A 22,848-nucleotide genomic window follows, 5' to 3' on the forward strand; every position below is an offset into this window, starting at 1 on the left:
TCTCTTCTCCCCTTTGGTTTTCTTTCTCTCCTTCTCTTTCTTTCATTCTTTCTCCCTGTCCTATCCCCCAGTCATGTCTGTCCCATTTGTAGCAACTGAAAATAAAATAAATTCATAATTATAATAAAGGTCAATCAAATGGACCAATATGGCAAGGCCATGATGATCCACTTGGTAAAATAAATCCGCTTGGCATCTTTCTTGGCCTTAAGACAACAATTCTGATGGCTAAAGATCCAAACGGGACACCAAAAAAAATAAAATAAAATAAAATAAAATATTTGAGTATATTTATACATTTGAGCCTGTATGTATACCATGTGTGGACTATAGAAAATCCCAAATAAATGTAAAATTGTACCGTCAAAAAAATAAAAATAAAAAATAAAAAAAATTAATGCCTAAATGGACAAATGTAAAATATTGCGTGGAGCATTGTTTATACATTAAGAAGATAATATAATATAACTATATTTCATATTTCAGCGTCTTTTAACCTCCTAACACCCACCAAGTCAATTGGGGTAAGGTTGCTATCCACTTTTGTAATTTAAGGGCAATAGTTGGGAAATCTTATAACAGAGAAAGTCAACTTGTAAAAGCTAATATCCTCCTTTTATTTTAAATATGGCAAATTTACAGGAAAAATTATGTAAGTAAGGCACTACTGCTCAAAAAGCAGTGTCCATAAGAACAAAGAAGTGTCCAAAAGTTGATTCTGTTGATTCTGGACGTAGCTTTTTCAGTGGGAGAAACGTTTCGTCACTCATCCAAGTGACTTCTTCAGTCTCAGCTGACTGCAGTTTTCCCCAATCTTATAAACAGTTGAGACACATTTTTTCTAAACACTGGGTCTCTGTGGCTTTTAAACCCCAAAACACGCTGCGGCAAAAATTGGTCCACCCCAAGGATCGGGTCCCCTGACACAAACTGAGTAACATAGTGTATGCTGTTAAATGCCAGGAGGATTGCCAGGACTTATACATCGGGGAAACCAAACACCCTTTAGTGAAGGGGATGGCACAACACAGAAGAGCTACCTCGTCAGGCCAGGACTCTGCAGTCTATTCACACCTACAGGCCAGTGGACACTCTTTCAATGATGAGGATGTACACATCCTGGACAGGGAGGAACGCTGGTTTGAGCGCGGTGTCGAGGAGGCCATTTACGTGAAAAGGGAAATAATAATAATAATGGATTGGATTTATATAGCGCTTTTCAAGGCACCCAAAGCGCTTTACAATGCCACTATTCATTCACTCTCACATTCACACACTGGTAGAGGCAAGCTATGGTTGTAGCTACAGCTGCCCTGGGGCAGACTGACAGAAGCAAGGCTGCCATATCGCACCATCGGCCCCTCTGGCCAACACCAGTAGGCGGAAGGGTAAAGTGTCTTGCCCAAGGACACAACGACCAGGACAGAGAGCCTGGGGATCGAACCGGCGACCTTCCGGTTACAGATACGCTTCCCAACCCCCTGAGCCACAGTTGCCGAAAAGGCCACCTCTGAATAGAGGAGGGCACCTAAGGGTACATCTTTCGCCATCTTACAATGCTGTGATTGGAGCCATTCCCCAACTCTCTGTGAATGGTACTAATGGCCATTTATCAGTGGTCGTGATTAGTGGTTGTTGATCAATGGTCATGAGAAATTACATAATTATGATGAAGGAACTGACCTTCCAGCCCGTTGTTCCTTCACTGGGCTGGTTTCCGTCATTATGCAATGTACTGTTTATAAGACTGGGGAAACCTGCAGTCAGCTGAGACTGAAGAAGTCACTTGGATGAGTGACGAAATGTTTCTTCCACTGAAAAGGCTACATCCAGATGAACAGAATCAACTTTTGGAAATTTACTTAACTGGATGATTGAGCATGCATCAAGGCGAACAAAGAACTGGTTAAAAACAGTAGGGGTTGGCATTTGGTTAAAAGTTGGAGTTCAACGTGTTTGTAATTATCCTCATTTGTGTGCAGGGAGGGCAAATGGTTTCCTTTCTCACTCTCTCAAGGGCTGCAGCTCCTGCACACTTGTAGTTCGATAAACTGTCAAGACAAACACAGAGACTCACAATACACAGGAAATACTACTCCTCTTCAAAATAACATTTTAGTGCCTCTTGAGAAGTGACTGCAATCAATGGTTTTCCTTATTTTTACTATCATAGAACAGTAGTGAAGGTGTCAGACTATTAACATGTGTGAAATTACATCAAAAAATGAACAAAAACAAAACAAAAATTTAAATTTGAGGAGCAGCTTATTTCATCAAGTAGCAATTAAAGACCCTGGTGAACTGTTTAGAGCGGGGGTCGGCAACCCTGGGCACAGTGCAACAGCTGGCACATGAAGAGTTAACTGATGGCATGACCATAGCTGGACTGGGCATCGGGCATACAGGGCATGTACCCAATGGCCGATGGTGATTTTTCGTTTTTATGGGCTGATGATTTTTTCTTTTCTTTTTAGTAACAGTATAAACAATGAAAGCTGGTGGATTGGCCAGGTGCTGGCAGATGTGTAAAAATAACTCTGGCGGTGGCTATGGCGGAGTTTCCACAGAGTGGATGAGGGAAAGGGGAGGCAGGAGGAGGAGAGACCTGAGGCGGCCGTGGGTCCGAGTATCAAGTGAACTGAACTTCAGGTGAGAAGTTATGACCTGCAGTCTATCTGGGTCAGATATAAACCAAGTTTAGGTGGAGTTTATTTTCGTTGTGCTGACTTTTTACAGTCAGTTACAATAACTCATACCGCCTACTAGCTAGCATGACAAAGTTTCTGCTGGGTGGGTGATATGATGTTACTGATAGTGAACTTTATTTTATTCATAAGGTTAGTTAGTAGAGAACCTTAGTTCTCTTAGTGAGGAGAACCTTAGTTAGTCATAAGCTCTCCTCAAGGGTGCGTCCTATCGCCCTTATTATTCACTCTCTATACAAATATGTGTCAGGGCAGACATGAAAACAGGGTCATTATTAAATATGCAGATGACTCTGTTATTGTCAGCTTACTGAAAGAGGGTGAAATTAACCACGGTCCAGTCATTGATGACTTTGTTCAGTGGTGTGAGGAGTCTTATCTCCAGCTGAACATATCTAAAACAAAAGATATGGTTGTTGATTTTAGGAAACAACAAAATGGGCACGGAGTCACTTTAATTAAAGGTCAGAAAATAGAGCAAGTACAATCATATAAATATCTTGGGACCATAATAAATGAAAAACTGAACTTTGATCAAAATTGCAAATCAGTTTGTAAAAAGGGTCACCAGCACCTTTATTGCCTTAGGAAACTTGTTCATTTCCACATTGACCAAAAATTTTTAACTTTGTTTTATCGTTCTTTTATTGAGTCTGTTTTATCCTTTTGTTTGGTGGCATGGTTTGGTCAGACCTCTGTCACAGATAAAAACTCTCTAAATCAGATAGTGAGATGGTCCAGTCGTCTGATAGGTGAGCCACAGTCTTGTTTAGCCTCCCTGTACTCTAAGCAGGTACAGAGGATGGCTTTATCAATCCTTAAAAATGGTTCCCATCCTCTAAGGGGTAAATTTCAGCTTCTTCCCTCAGGACGGAGGTTTCTATTTCCGAGATGCAGGACAAAGCGTTATAAAAATAGCTTTGTCCCCGTTGCTGTCACTGAATTAAATAAGAACTGTTTTTGATTCGAAATATTAAAATCACTATATATGTGCCACAGTGAGCTTTATATATTTACTAGGTATGTGTGTTTTTAAAGGGATGGCAAATGCTGTCATTTTTCTGTAAAGCAAATTTACCTTGCCCTTGGGTATAAATAAAGTTACCTTGACCTTGACCTTGAGAGTTGCCGACCGTCCCGTAAAAAACAGAATCATCAGAGAAAATATTACACATTTTGTATTGAGCTGAAAAGGAACAGTTTGTCCCATACTTCAGCTACAATGAAAAAGACACAAAGCTGGAGTTATTCTGCATCTTTAACCTGCAGCTGCTTCTTCTTCTCTCATTCTCTCCCTCTCCTGTTTTTACTTCAATTATGAAACTGATCAATGATAAGCTAATCAACTTTTCTGTCGCAAGTCCCATCTCTCTTGTTTATCTCCCACAAGAAGAAACCAGCGGATGTCGTGCTAAACAACAGCAGCACGTTTAAGCTTGATCAGCTGTTGTTAGAATTTATTTAATATTAATTTCTAGTATCAGCTGATGTTTGCTGGAGCCACAGCTGTAGAAGCTGCTGGTCATGATATTGGTTTGGTTATCTGGTGAGAGGGAAACATGAAGATGAAACCAGGAGATGTCCTTACTGAATCATCAGAGCTGAACAGGTGATGGAGAAACAGGTTTACTTTTTAGGTGACATGAATGAGTTGAAGGGAAGTTATGAACTATTTCTGAGAGACAAATAACACCAGGATCCTTTCCTAAGTAGCTGACAGTTGGTAACTGTCAGATCTTCAATTCAATTCAATTCAATTCAATTCAATTCAATTCAATTCAATTCAATTTTATTTATATAGCGCCAAATCACAACAAAAGTCGCCTCAAGGTGCTTCATAGATACAGAGAAAAACCCAACAATCATATGACCCCCTATGAGCAAGCACTTTGGCGACAGTGGGAAGGAAAAACTCCCTTTTAACAAGAAGAAACCTCCGGCAGAAGCAGGCTCAGGGAGGGGCGGCCATCTGCTGCGACCGGTTGGGGTGAGAGAAGGAAGACAGGATGAAAGACATGCTGTGGAAGAGAGACAGAGGTTAATAACAGATATGATTCAATGCACAGAGGTCTGTTAATACATAGTGAGTGAGAAAGGTGACTGGAAAGGAAAAACTCAATGCATCATGGGAATCCCCCGGCAGCCTATGTCTATTGCAGCATAACTAAGGGAGGATTCAGGGTCACCTGGTCCAGCCCTAACTATATGCTTTAGCAAAAAGGAAAGTTTTAAGCCTAATCTTAAAAGTAGAGATAGTGTCTGTCTCCAAACTGGAAGCTGGTTCCACAGAAGAGGGGCCTGAAAACTGAAGGCTCTCCCTCCCATACTACTTTTAAATACTCTAGGAACAACAAGTAGGCCTGCAGAGCGAGAGCGAAGTGCTCTAATAGGGTGATATGGTACTACAAGGTCATTAAGATAAGATGGGACCTGATTATTTAAGACCTTGTATGTGAGGAGCATGATTTTGAATTCAATTCTGGATTTAACAGGAAGACAATGAAGGGAAGCCAAAACAGGAGAAATATGCTCTCTCTGTCTAGTCCCTGTCAGTACTCTTGCTGCAGCATTTTGGATTAGCTGAAGGCTTTTCAGTGAGTTTTTTGGACATCCTGATAATAATGAATTACAGTAGTCCAGCCTGGAAGTAATAAATGCATGAACTAGTTTTTCAGCGTCACTCTGAGACAGGATATTTCTAATTTTAGAGATGTTGCGCAAATGGAAGAACGCAGTCTTACATATTTGTTTAATATGTGCGTTGAAGGACATATCCTGGTCAAAAATTACTCCAAGGTTCCTCACAGCGTTACTGGAGGCCAAGGTAATGCCATCCAGAGTAAGAATCTGGTTAGATACCATATTTCTAAGATTTTCAGGGCCGAGTACAATAACCTCAGTTTTATCTGAATTAAGAAGCAGAAAGTTAGCGGCCATCCAGGTCTTTATGTCTTTAAGACATCCCTGCAGTTTAACTAATTGGTGTGTGTTATCTGGCTTCATGGACAGATAGAGCTGGGTGTCATCTGCATAGCAGTGAAAATGTATGCTATGTCTTCTAATGATGCTGCCTAAGGGAAGCATGTATAATGTAAGCAGAATTGGTCCTAGCACTGAACCCTGTGGAACACCATAATTGACCTTAGTGTGTGAAGAGGACTCTCCATTTACATGCACAAATTGGAGTCTATTAGATAGATATGATACAAACCACTGCAGTGCAGTACCTGTAATACCTACAGCATGTTCTAATCGCTCTAATAGGATATTATGGTCGACAGTATCAAACACTGCACTGAGGTCTAGCAGGACAAGCACAGAGATGAGTCCACTGTCAGAGGCCATAAGAAGATCATTTGTAACCTTCACTAAAGCTGTTTCTGTGCTGTGATGAACTCTGCAACCTGACTGAAACTCTTCAAATAAACCATTCCTCTGCAGATGATCAGTTAGCTGTTTGACAACTACTCTTTCAAGGATTTTTGATATGAAAGGAAGGTTGGAGATTGGCCTATAATTAGCTAAGACTGCTGGGTCTAGAGATGGCTTTTTGAGTAAAGGTTTAACTACAGCCAGCTTGAAGGCCTGTGGTACATAGCCGATTATTAGAGATAGGTTGATCATATTTAAGATCGAAGAATTAATTAATGGCAGGACTTCTTTGAGCAGTTTTGTAGGAATGGGGTCTAAAAGACACGTTGATGGTTTTGGAGGAAGTAATTATTGAAGTTAACTCAGAAATTTCAATTGGAGAAAAAGAGTCTAACTTAACATCACAATGAACAATGAAAGACGCCTTAACGCCCACTCACATCCTGGGCCAGCTGACCTCAGGAATTCGCATGATAAGGTGGGGCCAGGTTTCACAATGAACTCACCCGAAACTCTGGCTGATTGGGACCCACGCCCAGTTTCACACCTTGGCTCAGGCGATTAGAGGATCATCAGGGGGTCCTTTTGTCCCTCTGTGGGGGGTCACTCCCACTAGGTTTATATCTGGGACTCTCCACCATTTGACCTTAGAACTGAAGAAGCTTCTCGGATGAGAGGTGAAACGTCTTCAAGCAACTTAAAGAAGTCCAGACGCTTTTCTTTGCAAGCTCCTTTGACTTTTCTTTCTTATTCTCATTTAAAATGTCTAGCTTTTAATAGATAATTATCTGAATCTTACAGCCAAAGTTTTTATCTGATGTAAAATGTATAGAAATTATACATATACCAACAAGACATGCATTTTCTGTTGTACAGTTCATTTGCTGTTATGGAGTTCTTGTTATGGAAAAAAAGTGTCTTTTTTTGTTTCAAAATAGCTGATAACTGTTCGCTGATAGCTGCCAACATCTGCGAACAAATATAATTCTATAAAGTTGTTCTATATAGTGTGTAACTGTTGATATAGAGGGTTATTATATTTATTGCTAATGCAATTATATGGCACATTGACTTCTGAGGAAATTTTAGATGGCACTCATCATCAAAAAGGTTGCCTACCACTGGTTTAGAGTCTACTGCTGAAAATTTAATAATGATTAAATGATGAACACAACATGCTCAGATCCCATGACTGTCATCTTTTGATATTTGTTCTTTTCTGCAAAGGCATTTTGCTACTTCTCCTCCTCCTTTTGACTAATAAAGTAGTAGCAGAAAATACAGATGGAAAAAAGTAGACATTTGGTTGATAGTAAGAAGTTCCATTAGTCTAGTCATTCTGTTTCTTGGTTCAAGCAACTCTCTTCCCCTAAGTGTCCTAGAAGAGTCATTGCATGTCTGACAGCTGCCACATCATCCTACCACTGATACTTGTTCTCCTTTGTGGTCCCAGAAATAGGTGATCCATTTACCCCCAAGAAAATAAAATCAGTATGATTTGCAAAAATCTGACATTTATGAGTTCAGTGGTACATAAATAAAAGTGAATTCAAGACAATAGCGCTCCCCGATTCCCAGTTCAAAATATTCATTTTTCAATAGTAGGCTTTAGTACTTCACTAGGCTTTAGATCATCACTTCATTTACTGTCTAACTCATGTGTTTTTAGCTCCTATCCCACCCTGAGGAGTTTACAGCCCTTTCTACCTGCACAGTCATTCCTTTGTGCCTGGGGATATTAGGCATAACCCTGGTCTATGAAATTATATAGAGTCAGGGCTGACGTTTTTTTTTTCACATACACTGGAATCAGGCAGGAGATGGGCTAGTCCATATTAAAAAAAAGAAAGAAAGAAAAAAAGGTGGTGAAAAAAACCTCTTGTGTTTTATTTTGAAAGTCGTGAACGGAACTTGAGTTGGCTGAACGCGCTTGTTAAAGCTGGGCTGCTTCCCTGACTTAAAGCTGCTGCTCGGCAGTGGAGCTTCAGAGCGCCTTTGCAGCTCAGGAAAGTGGAAGCAGCTTCACGGGAATTTTTCTGTTTACAGCCCCAGCAGCCGAGCGGTTTCTTTTCTAACACTGAAATTGAAACGTGGGACCGTGGGAAATACACTGACTTCGGAATGACTGATGACTGATGATCAAAGAGTGAGTAAAAAGCCAACCCTTTAACACCGTTTTTCTGTTAAACGCACGTGCTTCATGTAAAGCATGTTTTCTGAAAAGGATTTTTTTTACTTTACTAATTTTTATTTTTCTATCATTCGTTTTAGTCACAGGGAATTCCCAGGATGAAATAAATAAATAAAAATAAAAAAATCTAATATTAATAACAAATGCATAAAGCTTTAAAGTCTCAGTTAAAAATGTTTTAGAACTTAAAAAAAGCATTTTACAAATCATTTTAAATGAATATTCCTGTAATTACAGCAATTCTTTTTCTCATTCATTTAAAAAAAAGTTTTATTTATTTCTCTTTTTTTATTTTTTTATTTTAGGCCTCCACAAATAAGTAGGTAAGTACATATCTGCAATCAGCTGGGTCTATTTTACTATTTTTTTTCTTGCCTTAGTTTTTACCTTTTAAAACAAGACACCACTAGACACCTTTCTGAATAATTTTGTTACATTTATTTTTTAAATGAACAACAGCTCTTTTGTTAATTGCTTTTGTTTCTTTCTCTTTATTTGCTCATCATTGAGTCTGGGACCACAGGTTCCACCCCCTTAAAGACACAGGTTTTTCTTGTCACTTGGCATGACCACTACATACAGTGGCGGAGCGGGGAGGGGGGGGGCTTACTGGGCTTAAGCCCGGGGTCTTTTGGAGTGTAATTTTTTCATAGTTAGATGCCTGGCTGACAACTGTATAAAGAAAAAAACTACACACAATATTCGAAGCACATAGTGCACACTGTGGGAATTTACGACTGTGCGTAAATCCCCCCTAATATTGGTATGATCCGAGCTCAGGCACTAAGCGGGGCGGGGCAGCTGCTGCCTGCGAGTCCGCTGTTGGAGAAACGGAGCTAGGCAGACAGAGGAGAACTGAAGTTTGACCAGGTACCAAAGCAAAGCATTCGTACTGTACAAATAATGTAAATATGACGGTGTATCACGAAAGATTGATATCAAACTGATCACTTGACCCATATTATGTTACTCGCTCTTCAAGTGAATCAACAAATGGCGAAATGAAAAGCCGAACAACAACAATGCTGTTTCTTTAGAGAGTCTCAGCTTACATGTGTGTTTATTTCATATTTTCAGTTGTTACCCTCCACGGCTAAATAAATCAGTTTCAGTAATGTACTGATATACAAGAATGGACATAAGGAGCGTCTTTCAAAGAAAAAACTCTGGTAGTATTTTATATATTATGCTTTGAATGTTGTTCAGTATATTTCTATGCAAAACATGAGGAACTTCATTACACAGCAGTATATTCACAGTTTAAACCAGATACTTACCTACACTTTATGGAAAACACAACATTTTTTTACTGTACAACATTAATTTAGAGTAAACTTGTTTTGTTTTGGATAAATAAATATTGAAATATCTTTTGAATTAGTTAAATGTCAGAATAAAGAGAGACAGAGCTGTCTATTTTTATCACTTTCATCAAATTTAGCAGTACATGTACACTAAGTTTGTTAATTAATAAGAAAACTCCAGACGATTCCATTCTGAGCTGAAGAAGCTTCTGATAAGTTAGTAGAGTCCATGTGAGTAAATTGGTGGCACACCTGTGGATGCATATAAGGCAAAACACAGAGCCTGTTTCTTTGAAATGGGAAAATCAAGAGATGTCAACCAAACACCAGAAACAGAACTGTGGAGCTCCATAAGTGTGGCTCAATTTTGAATACAATTTGGTGCCATTTACAATTAAGAAATACAGATAGTTTCTCTCTTTACTCTTAAAGTTAACAAATATGTTTTTTATATTTATCAATCTAAAAAAATAAACATTTAGTCCAATTTGATGTTAAAATTAAAATTTGATCTGAAGAGTGTGTAAATATCTGGTTTCAACTGTATATTTGATTATTGTAAGCACAAAGAGGAACAGAGAGGGAGAGAGAGGGGAGATGGAGAATGAGGACAGAACAGAGATGGAACAAGAGCAGGTGAGACACACATGTTAGTCAAATGGTTGTTTACCAAAAGTATCACCGTATCATAGGTCCTCATGTATCTCGTACCTAGTGTTTCTTTTTAGGTTTGCAATTTTTCAAATTCTACATTTATTAAGTTATGCAGGCTTGTTTGCACAACAAGGCTAAATAATTATATAAACTTTTCTCAATCTAAATAGTGTACTTTGGTAGAATTAAAAAGTGCAGGTCTACGATGATTTTCAGTGCTACTATCATCTAGTTCTAGTTCTGATTCTGTCTTGGTTAAATCCCAAGTAGTCCTGATTTTGAACTGTTGTAGTCCTGTTTTAATTCCGGATCAGTTCAGGGTCTGGTTGAATTGGGGTTTAGTCCTCGTGTCTTGATACAGCCCCGACTTTGTTCTGCCTTGCTGCTTAATTAAAAAACTAGTTTAAGGTGTCCTGCATATGTGATATATTTTTTTCCCTATATGAAGTCATCTTTGAACAAAACTCAAAACTACCCTTTAGGGCTAAGCCCCAGGTGTTTCAAATGTCTGGCTCCGCCTCTGACTACAGACATAGTAAAATGTTCAAAATAAAGTCATCCACAGGCAAAATTAATATAATAATTCCTTAGTGATGTTGGTCAGCTACTGTAGACCCCAGAGAGGTCTGTCTCCTTGTTAAACATAAACAGATGGTCATGCAACTCTAGTAATATTCTCATCTGGGATTTGGTGGAAGTGGTGCATCACAGTCACTGAGCAGATGAAAATCCGTTCACTATAGCTGTGTGTTACAGCTGGGATCATTACATTGCAAAATTAAGTTCTTTCCCCCATAACTTAATTTTTTTAGAATAATAAAATATTAAGTGATTGTATTAAAATGAGCAGAAGTGTGGTATAGCCTAGGTGTCTGTGAAGGTTCTCAGTCATCCAGGTCATCGTAGTCAAAGGAGCTTGCAAAGAATATAGCCTAGGGTTTAAGGTGGGATTTGGCAGGTGTAGGAGATGTGCAGTGGAGCATGGGAAAAGGAATCTCTTACAAATGACAGATGTAAAAATTTATGTTTTTAGTTCCAGTAGATTTTTCTTTGTGCGCAGGCTGTGATCAGCTGATCTGTGTCACAAAGAGCCATTATTTCCTTTGATAATAATGTCTTATCTTCCTCTCCCGTCCTCTCATTCTTACATTTTTTTTTTTTTCATTTTTGGGTGTCACACTTTAATGTTTTTTTTCCTTTCCCTGATATGTACAGCATTTTTACACAGCAAAATTTCGCTTTTAAGACATCATGTGTGGCATATTGCACAGAACTAGAGATACACTGATTTAATTTCTCTGAAAGTGTGACCCACTGATACGTATTTTTGCTAATTTTCTATCTAACAATTATAACTGACAACCTATAGAAGCACAAATAAACTTGTTTTCATAATAACATAAATGATTAAACTACAATACAAAACAAAAACCAGTATGTTACTTGAAAGAAATATAGAAAATTTACTGAAAATTAGTTGCTTGGGCGATATGACCCGAAATTCATATGTCGATATTTTTTAGCTGGATGGCGATATACGATATATATCTCGACATTTTGTTTTTAAGCCATAAGTTAAGAACAAAAAGAGTTCTTAGTCAAAGCTGTGTCCCAGATGTCACACAGGCACTTTTATTAACATACAGCTCGGGGCGGTCTGCCTCTCCCCACCGCAGGGAAAAGGGTAACACCACCTGGGTCTGGGTGCAGTTCCCCCCTCCAGGGGCAAGGGTACCTAGACCCGGTTCGTAGAGTACGCTTGGGGAGTGTGATCGTGTGTACAGCGTCTCTTTATGTCTGTCTCCATGTTGGTTGAGTGTGGAGTAAGTGCATATGAGAGCATAAGGGTGGGGATGGATGTTTGTGTCTGTGTGTGCCTGTATGTCTGTGTCTATATGTCAGGTTGGGTATCAGACGTCACCTCTCTGGGGACATCTCAGGCCCTCCAAGGTTTGGAGGCCTATCTCCACCCACCACTTCCCCTGCCGGTGGCGGACTCCCTCAGACATCGGTGCGTTGGTGGTTCTTTGTGTCTGGGGGTGGGCGTCCGGGTACACACCGGCTCACTCCTTGGCGGCCGCTTATCGGGGCCTGGAGCCTGGGGCTCGCTCGGGCCACTTCGGAGGTGGGGTGCCCCCGGCCTCTCGGCCTGGGGCTCGGTCAGTCGGGCACAGCTGGCTGCCGGCGGAGCTCACGGGCAACTCCCCCTGGCTTCTGCTCCGCGGCTGCTGAGTGAGCCCTCATCTGGGACTCTCCTCAGCTCTTACTGGGACAGTGGCGCGGCTGCCCCTCTGTTGGTCTTCCTTGGTCTCTTGTGTTCTGGGGACCTCTGGATGTCTGGAGTTTTGATCTCCTCCATACCTGCTTCATACCCTGTGGCCCCCCACACTCCCTAGCAGATCGTTACATGGAGAAACCTTTGGAATGCAAGCATGCTGATCCACACAGGTATGCACACAGGTGTACACACGGGTATTCACAGACGCGGACTACAGCTTTCTTGGCTGCTGCCTCAAAGCACATTGTACGCTGTCTATCTTGCGTGCTGCACAATATCGTTTATTATTTAGTATCTACTGATATCTACTGCTAGCTAGTTTGTGATGGTGCCCTTTTTTTTATTATGTTGCTCTTTGTTGTTTGCTTTCTCTTCTGTTTTTTTTCTCCATACAGGTGACCCAGGTGTTTTTTTGTTTTTTTTGTTTGTTTTTCTTTCTTTCTTCTCCCCCTTCTCACCGTCTCTTCTCCCCTTTGGTCTTCTTTCTCTCCCTCTCTTTCTTTCATTCTCTCTCCCTGTCCTATACCCCAGTCATGTCTGTCCCGTTTGTAGCAACTGAATAATAAAATAAATTCATAATTATAATAAAGGTCAATCAAATGGACCAATATGGCAAGGCCATGATGATCCACTTGGTAAAATAAATCCGCTTGGCATCTTTCTTGGCCTTAAGACAACAATTCTGATGGCTAAAGATCCAAACGGGACACAAAAAACAAAAAAAAACCCAAAAAAAACATACAGCGTAGATGTACATGAAGAAATTACTCAAAAATAAATTATCAGCATTTATTAAATAATAATGCTCCATAAATAAAAGAAAACAATGTTGTCTTTGTGCATAAAAAAAAAAAAAGCTCACAATTGTGCAGTCAAAATGTAAACTAAAAGACGCTGAGCATAATAACAAAGACAGATTTCACAGCTGCTCTATTCCCAAGTTCTACTGCGTGACTGACAGGCTGGAGTTTGAAATCTGCTTCATAACCGTGTCTCTTAACAGGTGCCATTTATGGTCCTTATACACACAATACGGTAATATTACGTTGAAGCACAGTACGTATTACTCCGCGAGGCTCCTGACTATGGTAGCCATAATGCTTCAACAATGCATTAAGCAGTGCGACTTCGTAGCTTACCAAAGTCGAACTAAAGCATTTATTGACAGATTGCTGAGCGCTGTGTACCACATAAAATCGGTTCGCGGTCAGTAAGCACAACCAGAATTCATACATAAGGCACACTGTCGATTTTTGAGAAAATGAAAGGATTTTAGGCCATGCATGTCGTTAGCGCGGTTAGCTCGCTAACACGTCGACGCTGAACAGCCGCACGCACGGGGCGGTCCGCGGTAAGTCGTTAATGGAGATTTGCTGTGTCCATCTTGTCGTTGCCTGCAGGTGAAGCAATGGGGGAGGGGGAGTTGTGTTCAGTGAAGGAGAGGCGAGGCCCAGTAACGTTGCATAGTGACAAAAGTGGATGAAAGAGAGGCAAACTTGCGGCTCCACAAGTATAATTATAACGTAACATATACTATATCGATATAAACGATATTGTCACATCTTATATCTCGTATGAAAATATATCGATATTTTTAAAAAACTCGATATATCGCCCAGTCCTACTTTACCCCCATATGACATATTTTACCTCGCTAAACTTAAGCAGGTGCAGGAGATTTCTATAACAAAACAAGTATCAGTTACATCATTTTTCAGTATGTTTATAACTTCACCAGATAAGAGGATTTGTCTCTATGTCTCCATAATTGTTCTCATAACTGCTTTGAACATTTGCTTATACCAAGGCTGTTGGCTTGTAGCTTGTTTGCTGATTTTGGATAGCTTTACCTTTAGCTACTTTCCTTTTTTTTTTTTTAGCTTCTTTAAAGTGTCAATGTTCATGTGGGTGAGGTCAATTTAAAAGTCTGGTTAGATTTGTTGTAGGGCTGCTCAATTAATCGAATTTTAATCACGATTACGATCTGGGCTTTCAACGATCATTAAAAATGACTGAGCCGATTATTAGCCCCTCCCTCGTTTATCCGCGACACCTTAAAGGCCGGTCCAAACCGGTCGTGGCGCAAAAAAGGTTGGAGACCGCTGATTAAGAGGACCCGAGGGAAGCTCGGAAAGCTAAGCAGGAGTTATTTGGAGAGGAGAGTGACTGCCGTTGGTTGAAAAGAGAGGTAAAAAAAAAAAAACTTCAGTGGTGTTGCACACTATTTTATATTATTTTTTAAAGTCATTGTTAACCCTTTAAAGCCGGTCAGAGCAGCACGCTCCGTTTTGTGTAACTATTTTTAAATCCCTGTAGAACCGGAACCGCGTAAGCTAGCGCAATAATTTGTTTTGCATATGAAACCGGAGGAGTTGTACTTACATCTGATGCCATCAGCTTGTCCTCGGTCATGGTTTCCTTCCACATATAGCTTTGCAAAAATTGCATAAAAAGCGCTTGCAGGAACAAAAGCATAATATTCCAGAAACACGCTTCGCCGATCAGCTGTTCTTAACACTTCCCACCGTGAAACAGACGTCAGCGCGAACTATCACATGTCCGCCATTTCCTGGCCGAAACCGGAAGTGACGTCATTTTCGCGGAAATGTAGTTTTTTACTTGTAGGCCTTAAAAGCCTATACTGGTCATGTTTGACTTTTCTGAATAGTTGCTGGGATGCTTAGAACTCGAATTGCACTGCTGGAAATAGTTTATTTTGATGCACATGCTGTTTTCTTTGCAAATTTGCATCATAGGATTGTTTTTTGTTTTTCCTGCAGTATATAAAAATTGGTGTATCTCCAAAATAAAACTATGAACACACTCAAAATAAATTTCCTGTTGTAAACTATTTTTTGCAACTTTTTTGTATTTAAAGTTTTGAGGGATAAACCTCTTAAATTTTTCCAAGTAATATATGTAAAAAAACAAACAAAAACGATTTAAAATTTTTTTTGTAGTTTATTGCACTTTTTTGCAATTAATGTAGTTACTATGGACTTAATGCATACATATTATTAAAATATGGGCTATAACAGTTGTATAGCAACTTGAAATGCTCCCATAAATGGCACTACAACATGTAAAAAAATAATATAAGCTCTGGCGGACTTGGTTCTATAGTAGGTCTTAAAGGGTTAAATAAATATCGTCAAATAATCGAGATCTCAATTTCAGTGAAAATAATCATGATTATCATTTTTGCCATAATCGAGCAGCCCTAATTTGTTGTTATGAATACTTTTGTGGCATTCCCCATATGGTTTAATTAGGAAAAGTTTGTATTTTCTCACAGTAATGGTGTGTGCACACCGAACGCGATTGACGCAAACAAAAACGTGCCAGAGGCCCCTAATTTGACGCGTGCACATTCGCACCTTAACGCGTGTCCAACACAAATCAATCGCGCGTCAAAATTGCATATTTTGACGCGCGTGAACCGGAAATGTCGGAGGAATGTGGGAGGAAGTTGTGCCATCGAGTAAAACGTTATCAGTGCTTGCTGTACATACAGTGGGGCAAAAAAGTATTTAGTCAGCCACCGATTGTGCAAGTTCCCCCACTTAAAATGATGACAGAGGTCAGTAATTTGCACCAGAGGTACACTTCAACTGTGAGAGACAGAATGTGAAAAAAAAATCCATGAATTCACATGGTAGGATTTGTAAAGAATTTATTCGTAAATTAGGGTGGAAAATAAGTATTTGGTCACCTCAAACAAGGAAAATCTCTGGCTCTCACAGACCTGTAACGTCTTCTGTAAGAAGCTTTTCTGTCCCCCACTCGTTACCTGTATGAATGGCACCTGTTTGAACTCATCATCTGTATAAAAGACACCTGTCCACAGCCTCAAACAGTCAGACTCCAAACTCCGCCATGGCCAAGACCAAAGAGCTTTCGAAGGACACCAGGAAAAGTATTGTAGACCTGCACCAGACTGGGAAGAGTGAATCTACAATAGGCAAACAGCTTGGTGTGAAAAAATCAACTGTGGGAGCAATCATCAGAAAATGGAAGACATACAAGACCACTGATAATCTCCCTCGATCTGGGGCTCCACGCAAGATCTCATCCCGTGGGGTCAAAATGATCATGAGAACGGTGAGCAAAGATCCCAGAACCAGGTGAATGACCTGCAGAGAGATGGGACCAAAGTAACAAAGGTCACCATCAGTAACACACTACAACGGCAGGGAATCAAATCCCGCAGTGCCAGACGTGTTCCGCTGCTGAAGCCAGTGCATGTCCAGGCCCGTCTGAAGTTTGCCAGAGAGCACATGGATGATACAGCAGAGGATTGGGAGAATGTCATGTGGTCAGATGAAACCAAAGTAGAACTTTTTGGTATAAACTCAACTCGTCGTGTTTGGAGGAAGAAGAATACTGAGTTGCATCCCAAGAACACCATACCTACTGTGAAGCATGGGGGTGGAAACATCATGCTATGGGGCTGTTTTTCTGCCAAGGGGACAGGACGACTGATCCGTGTTAAGGACAGAATGAATGGGGCCATGTATCGTGAGATTTTGAGCCAAAACCTCCTTCCATCAGTGAGAACTTTGAAGATGAAACGAGGCTGGGTCTTCCAACATGACAATGATCCAAAACACACCGCCCGGGCAACAAAGGAGTGGCTCCGTAAGAAGCATTTGAAAGTCCTGGAGTGGCCTAGCCAGTCTCCAGACCTCAACCCCATAGAAAATCTGTGGCGGGAGTTGAAAGTCCGTGTTGCTCGGCGACAGCCCCGAAACATCACTGCTCTCGAGAAGATCTGCATGGAGGAATGGGCCAAAATACCAGCTACTGTGTGTGCAAACCTGGTAAAGACCTATAGTAAACGTTTGACCTCTGTTATTGCCAACAAAGGTTATGTTACAAAGTATTGAGTTGTATTTTTGTTATTGACCAAATACTTATTTTCCACCCTGATTTACGAATAAATTCTTTACAAATCCTACCATGGGGATTCATGGATTTTTTTTTTTTTCACATTCTGTCTCTCACAGTTGAAGTGTACCTCTGGTGCAAATTACTGACCTCTGTCATCATTTTAGGTGGGGGAACTTGCACAATCGGTGGCTGACTAAATACTTTTTTGCCCCACTGTACCTGTGGGTGCAGCAGCAGGAGCTCAGGGAGCCAGGAGAAGCAATTGGGGATGGCTCTGCTGCAGAATAAGTTGGTTCTATCAAGAAAATATTAAATGTTAACAGGTTGAATACAATAATCATAGAGAAAGTATATACAGTGGTCCCTCATTTATTGCAGCAGGGGTTCTCAGAATAACTAGCCCCTCGCCACACACTTTATACACTGTTTTCCCCACACACGAACATTAGTCACAGTTCTCACAAGTTGTTTGTCAAAGTACAAACCTTTGTAGATTGCAAAATGTTAAAGTATTATTATGTCACGTTTTGCGACGAAATGATCACCAAATTCATTGCGACTTGCTCACAAAATTCATAATAATGTTGTTTATTTATAATAACAATTCTGTTATAAGTTAATATTGTAATTAGAGTTGATATCAGCTATTTGCTAATAGGTCAGTATTGGACTGTATAACAGCCGAAATATGAAAATTTAAAACAGTAGTGTTCTGAGTTTTGAGCTTTTCCACTAGAGAGCAGTGTGCAACTTTCCAGTTGACAACACTTATTCGGAATTACCAAAAACAGAACAGCTAGCTAATCTGATTCGAATCGTGCAGAGTGTAAGCAAGTAATCTATGAACTGTTCTGATAATCAAACAAGATTATTTTTAAATTGAATTGTGTTAGTAAAGACTCATAAATAACTACATGTAACAAATGTTGGGCAAATCTGTTTATGGTTCGTGTGTCTAAAAGAAAAAAAAATTGCCTGACATATTGGATTTTTGATATCACCAAGTATCAGTGTTGGGATTGGTTTTAAATCTCATACATCAGTCATGTTCTAATTGGTATTAAGTCCAGTCCATTCCCAGTGATCACGAGAGGAAACACGAGACTGAGAATATTTGGGAAATTAATTTATCTAATTTGTCAGAAAATAAATTATCTATCTATCTAAATGTCTATATTACAAGTTACACTGAAATGCTTTTTGAAATAGAAGAACTAAGGGCAAGGAAAATGTAATTATTTTTACATTTTTAAATTTTTTGCTTTAGAAAGACTTATCTGTAGACAGTGCTGCACCAGAAGGAAGAAGAATTGAACTTTGTTTTAGAAAGTACTTGAAAAGAGGGAGCATGCAATGGACACGTGATGAACTATTTTTTATCTCATAAGAAGCCTGTTTGTGTGCTCTGCAGTTGATTTTATTTTAGGCAAAGATTTTGCAAACAAATGTCAGTTAAATGTAATAACTGGGTAGTGTAAGTTGCACAAACCCCTAGTACTCAGTTACAGTAAATGTAGTTCGCAGCTGTGTTTAAATACATAAGTACTTGTGTAAATATATTGTAGTTAGTTACAAGTAGTTGTTTACCTTTTCAAACGTATGTATGGAAACTTAAATTGTTGTTGCTAGCCTCCTGAACTCATCTAAAGTGTACGGGTCTAAAATTAAGTGTGAGGCATGAGTTCTTTGGTACTTTTTTTCACCGGAAATGACCCTAAATATCAGTTTTCTGAGAAAAGGAGTCTTTCAAAGAATTTCAGAGAAGATTTGATGTCACACATGAAGTGCTACTGAAGTTACTGTCGCCGATGAAAATTATGACGCCATTATGATCAGTTGGGCATTCACAAAGATTCCTTGTATGAAGAATTGCTCCTAGAGCTGAAATTCTTAGAAATTCTTGGAGTTATAAGATTTTCTAAGAATTTGACCTTAAAGCTGAGACTGTTTCTTGTAGCAGAAATTATTTGCAAACCATCTTAGCCCTTGGGAGAAACCGTTTGGTGAGAAAATGATGACTTGTTGGAGGCTTAGGATTTTGTTTTAAACATTTTAGAGGACTATTTTTTTATTTTTATTTTTTTGCTTGTTTGTTAAGCCACTTAACACTGACCTATGAATTATTCAGGTGTAAAAGCTATCAAACTCAAGGGATCAACTAGTTTTGTGTCTACACAAAACAAAACGTAGTAGAGATTTTTATTTTAAATTGTATTTTTAGACACGTTGTTACTAGTCTTGAGAGCATTTCTTTAGTTAAATCTACAAAAAATGCCCTCAAAGTAACACCGTTTGACAGGCATAAAAAATTATTATTTTTGTACCAGCAAGGTGATTCCCAAAGAGCTGTTAGCCAAAAACATGGCATATGTCAGCATGGTGTGCAGTGCAAAATGGAAAAATTGAAAAATCCTAACAAATGACATGGGACCTGGGAGATGTATCTTGCCCTTCAGTTGAGGCTGTAGTTTTAGAAATGGTCTCAATGGGAGGTTTGCTGCCAAGAAGCCAATCTGAGGTAATCTGAGACCAAATTACTCACCAACTGGACTTGAAATCAATGGTAACAGCTTTTATGGGGTTATGAATCCAAATTTGGAATTTTTCGTTCAAGTCGTCATTATGTATGGAAGATGTCAGGAGAGAGGTACAACAGTGAGTATCTACGCCCATCTGTAAAGCATGGGTGTAGCAGCTAGAACCCTATATCACACAAGAATGACACAATGTTCCTCTCCCAAAAGTCAAACTTTTTCTCAGTTTAAACATTTGATATGTTTTCTATGTTCTATTTTGAATGAAAAATGGCTTTATGAGATTTGCAAATCATGGCATTCGGTTTTGTTTTTACATGTTACACAGCGTCTCAACGTTTTCCAAATTGGGTTTGTAGATAGCTAATGACGTTAACATTAAGTTGTTTAACAGTTGTGACTTGTGTCTAAAAAAACATCCTAAAAATACATCATGTGCAGATGTTTTGACCCAGCGGGGGTCATTTTAGGTCAGGAATAATTTAATAATAATAATTCAACTCTGCTCCAGGGAGAGGGATTTATACTATGAGCTGTATTAGGAAATACTTGAGATTTTAGTAAGGAGACACTGACTAAATAGATTGTGCAGAAGCCTTAAGGAAAAACAGTAGTCTTAATCATGCCATCAGGTACCTGCACTGTGTGAAGCTTTTTTTTTTTTTTTTAAACTTATATGCCCCACTGTGAATAGTAGTTGATATGCTCCCTTCCAAATGTCTGCTCTCTTTGCTGCAATTCAGTCTATTTCTAGGCTTTTGTTTTTTTAGATTTGCTAATTTCTTCTAATCTAATGCATCTAACAAATCTAATCTACCACATCATGTTTTGTCATTATACTCCTATAGATATATGGAGGGTCGATTAATCTTTGTTCCCAGTTCAGGTAGAAGATCAAATACCCAAACTGGCAGTGGAAAATTAAAAATGAGTTAAACCTTATTAAATTTGGGCTTAATTATCTGGAAAGCTATTTCAGCAGTATTTCCGTATTTCAGCAGCTAGCATGCACCAAACAAAGGATGTGGGTTTTAAGAAAGTATTATTTTCTAAGTGACAGAAAAATGCTAACGTTCTAACAGCTCAAAGAACACATAAGCTGTTATTGTGTAGTTTCCCTTGGAGAGAAAACTTCTTCACTAAGAGATGGAAAAAAGACATAATGTAAAGTAACAAAAGGACTGACCAACTGTAAATTTAATGCTTAGATGTAAGGTCCTTGTTCATTTTAACATCTTGCAGTACAAGTTGAAGTATAAGAATATTTTGTTGTTCACATGTTCACTGAAAGAAATTTGGTGAAATTTGCAATGAAGCCCTGTGTTTGACTGGAGCAGAGCAGCTGTGATGTTCATGATCAATATTAGGGTATAAATGTAAGGTAATGAAGCTGTATAGAAAGTAGACCTACTTTTTAGATTCCCTTTGGTTTTTCTGGTTTTTGTAACAGATATTTAAGCATTATTATGGCATAATATGAGGTTCATTTAGCTTGACAAAAAAAATTACCTGGTATAAATGTCCTCCAAAGACCTACTTTTATCTTTTACTTCAGCATTTACCAGAAAATGTTTTAACATTAGTATCTATACTTAGGCTTAAGTGACTAATGTGTATACTTATGCTTACTTTTCTTTGGTTATAATGTGAAACAGTGAAACAAAGAACAGTTCTGACTGCTCTGCTTGTGTTTTGCCAGTTTGATTTTTGTCAGAAAAAAAATAACCCTAGGATTTTTTTCAGCATTATTATATAAAACATTCTTAACATAGAAGCCATATCCCAACATTTGAGACTGGAAAAAACAAAGCAGATGCACCATAAAAGACAAATACTCGCATCACACTAAAAGACCCTTTATAGCAGGCACGTGCGGGGGGGGCTTGAGCACCCGCCCCTTTCCTGATGGGTGCCCAAAGTGCCCTTTTGTTGAGGCAACTTATAAAATTTTTTTTTTTTTTTTTATGTGTGTGTGCGTGCGTGCGTGCGGAGTCCTGTCTGTGCCCCTCAGCAATAATATTTAACTATTAATCACAGTTTTGCTAAATAAAAGGATCTGGCTTGCATCAGCCACATGATCACATTTAACCAATGATCGCCCTTGACGGCAGAACGCGCTGGTTACGAGCCGGGAACGAGCTCACAAAAAGCACGCGCATTTTTAGCGGTCCGGAGCTGTAGGAGAAGCTAACACAGCAGAGTGAAGCTGACCCCCCACCCACTTGAAACGTAAAGGCAAATAGGCGGAGCGGTTAGTGCTACGTTTGTGCTGATTTGTGCAGGTAAAATTAGCGTTTGTGCTGCTACAGTATCTGAGATATTAAAAGTTATATTTTTTGCTGATGACATCACCATCCCCCCAGACTGCTCCAAAACAAACCAAAATGGTCTACTTTTTTAGTGCTACGTTTGTGCAGATTTGTGCAGGTAAAATTAGCGTTTGTGCTGCTACGGTTTCCGAGATATTAAAAGTTATATTTTATAGGTCATTCAAAGGTCACCATCCCCCCAGACTGCTCCAAAACGGGCCAAAATGGTCTACTTTTTTAGTGCTACGTTTGTGCTGGTTTGTGCAGGTAAAATCAGCGTTTGTGCTGCTACGGTTTCTGAGATATTAAACTTTATTTTATAGGTCATTCAAAGGTCACCATCCCCCCAGACTGCTCCAAAACAGGCCAAAATGGTCTACTTTTTTAGTGCTACGTTTGTGCTGATTTGTGCAGGTAAAATTAGCGTTTGTGCTGCTACAGTATCTGAGATATTAAAAGTTATATTTTTTGCTGATGACATCACCATCCCCCCAGACTGCTCCAAAACAAACCAAAATGGTCTACTTTTTTAGTGCTACGTTTGTGCTGATTTGTGCAGGTAAAATTAGCGTTTGTGCTGCTACGGTTTCCGAGATATTAAACTTTATTTT

The 22,848-nt window shown here is 39.3% G+C and overlaps 1 protein-coding gene across 4 annotated transcripts in view; it reads left to right on the forward strand.

Annotated features, from left to right (window-relative positions):
* The first annotated feature begins 8,034 nt into the window (after positions 1-8,034).
* Positions 8,035-22,848, forward strand: part of opn5 (opsin 5) — a 75,340-nt gene continuing 60,526 nt past the window's right edge. For 2 of the 4 annotated variants that reach the window (XM_004574086.3, XM_076874267.1), the window contains exons 1-2: positions 8,035-8,223; positions 8,574-8,591. The gene's annotated coding sequence lies outside the window, so the exon portion shown is untranslated. Of the gene's footprint in view, positions 8,224-8,573; positions 8,592-9,071; positions 9,139-22,848 lie in introns of those variants that run through there. The other 2 variants (XM_004574087.3, XM_076874266.1) reach the window with 2 other exon arrangements.

The sequence above is a fragment of the Maylandia zebra genome, linkage group LG15 (genome assembly GCF_041146795.1).
Source record: "Maylandia zebra isolate NMK-2024a linkage group LG15, Mzebra_GT3a, whole genome shotgun sequence".
NCBI lineage: Eukaryota > Metazoa > Chordata > Actinopteri > Cichliformes > Cichlidae > Maylandia > Maylandia zebra.